The 2297-nt window shown below is 36.9% G+C and overlaps 1 long non-coding RNA gene across 1 annotated transcript in view; it reads right to left on the minus strand.

The window, feature by feature from the left end:
• Window positions 1–894: 894 nt before the first annotated feature.
• The window catches only part of LOC102192683 (uncharacterized), a 3806-nt gene continuing 2403 nt past the window's right edge, over window positions 895–2297 (minus strand). Inside the window, exons 3-4 of the long non-coding RNA XR_312371.1 lie at window positions 1902–1980; window positions 895–1572 (exon numbers count right to left, since the gene is read on the minus strand). This is a non-coding gene — a long non-coding RNA (uncharacterized LOC102192683). The remainder of the gene's footprint in view (window positions 1573–1901; window positions 1981–2297) is intronic.

Raw genomic sequence — 2297 nt, forward strand, 5'->3', positions numbered from 1 at the left:
GTTATTATTATATTTACATGCTTCCAGCTCCCGTATCTGCTCGATGACAACTCGTACTTTACTCCTTCCCTCGCGCTCACAGACACATAACGGGTATGGCAGTCCATTCTCCCTGCAGCACAGACTACACTGCCCATGATGCTACATTCTTTAGCGCTATGCCTGTAATCCTCTGCCTGTTGCCTTCATTTTAAATCATGCAGCATGAATGGTATCTGACCTTCTTGATGAATGCTCAATCATCCAGGTAAGAAAATCCACAAAAGTTGATTCTGTTCTTCTTGAAGTAGCATTTTCAAGAAGATGTTTTGTCACTCATCAAAATATCATCCAAGTGACAGTGAGCACCTGGGTGGTCTTTCCCTTTTAGGTGAAAAGGTGCTGGTTTCAGTCATTATGCAAATGCACTGTTTATAAGATTGGGGAAACTGCAGTCAGCTGAGACTGAAGAAGTCACTTGGATGAGTGACGAAACGTTTCTCCCACTGAAAACCCTGATTTCCAGATTAACAGAATCAACTTTTGAAGATTTACTTACCTGGACGATTGAGCCTGCAAGATCGTATTTTCTAGTCTTTGGCTTGGAAGGACGTTTGCTTGGAAGCATATCTGGCGATGCTTCAACCTCTGCTTTGCGTTTGTGTGGGAGCCCTGTCAAAAAACCTGCTAGCAGTGTCCAAGCATTCTTTTTTTTTTTTAAATCCATATCGTGCCCCCACTTTGGGTACCACTAGCATAATAGATAATGAAGTGCCATCTGCTGGTTATTTCACCTCATTACATGCCGATGAATCATTTCAGGTAAATTCATCCTGTGCATTCAAATCTTTTCCAAAAGATGGCAGATCAAGACACTTCAAAACATGCAAATATGTCAAGCTTAATGTTGGCAAAATGGACTTTAAACAAGAACATCATTTTTATTAAAACCACAAGTACTCCTCTCAGTAGACTGAGTCTGTTCTCCTGCAACACTGTTTGGCAGCTGCTGTACAAGTGTTCATTCATTGTTTTGATGTCTTCAGTGAGAATCTATAATGTAAATAGGCACGAAAATAAAGAAAAACCATTAATTCAATCCATTGTAGCAGAATTTGGTTTCTATCTCAAGCAAGTATATTTATACCATGAAGTCAACACAAAACAGATGATCAGAGGGTTTCATTGAGATTACTTTGTGTGAAGACAGCAGTGAAATATTCTACTTAGCCTTTTACATTTTGAAATGGAAAGCAGCTTAAAGAAAACACAGTACATGACATCAAGGTGCGTTTAGAGTATAAAGAGACATGGTGCTGAATGAATACATTTTTATAGCTGTGGATAATCTTTGCAGTGTTAACATGTTTTTGTGCCGGTGGTTCTAATACTAATAAGCGGGTGGAAAACAATAAAACTGCTGCAACCAGTTTTATTGCTGATGAAACCCAAATGGCAATGACAGGCAGATGAGGATATAGATGAGAACCAAGAATCTTCATCCATTTTTCATCCTATTTAGTAGTCGAGTTTGGAACAAAAGGATGGTGGCGCCTTCAGTCCAGATGTCTTCCACAACTGCCAGAGACACTCCTGAGGCAGAGAATTCAGACACATTGTTTAAAGCTGTGTTTAAATTTAACTGAACATAAAAAGACTTTCAGCGTTTCTGCAGATATTAGAAAAAGATATTAATTTAAATGTTCTAAGTAGTCAACACACATAATAGTAATGAAAAAATGATAAGTTAATACATTTATTGCTCAACTGCTCTCTCAAAAAGACAAAAAACAATAATTAAAAAGAAATATTGTGCATAACTAAAGCTATAAAGTTTGGCATACATAACACATACAGACATTAAGTCATTATTCACCCCCAACACACGCACACACCCATCTTTTCCCATTGTTTAAACATACCTTTTGTGCTGCCTCTTTTTTTCTTCTTTTAAATATACTGATCACCTTCTGGAGCTTGCTGCACTGGACATCTTCCTGGCTGAAGAATTATAAAATATTTTACTTACTACTACTACTTATTTACTATTAGCTGACAATGACGAGTGGTCGAATAATTTTTTTGAACCATTCCTAAAATAGCAATAAAACACTGAAAACACACTACTGTATGATTGACAAGTGTATTTATAAAGCCCTTTTAGTTATATGTAAACTCAATGTGCTTAATACAAACGAGTTACTGACAACGCGTATGTAGGTGATGTCAAGTAAAAGTAATTATTCTACAGAAAGTTTTTTCCATCTGTGTTTTATAATTAATATTACTGCTGCAGATGGTTAAGGTTGATGCTTTTC

This window comes from Pundamilia nyererei, unplaced genomic scaffold (assembly GCF_000239375.1).
Source record: "Pundamilia nyererei isolate P.nyererei 1_Seehausen unplaced genomic scaffold, PunNye1.0 scaffold00499, whole genome shotgun sequence".
NCBI lineage: Eukaryota > Metazoa > Chordata > Actinopteri > Cichliformes > Cichlidae > Pundamilia > Pundamilia nyererei.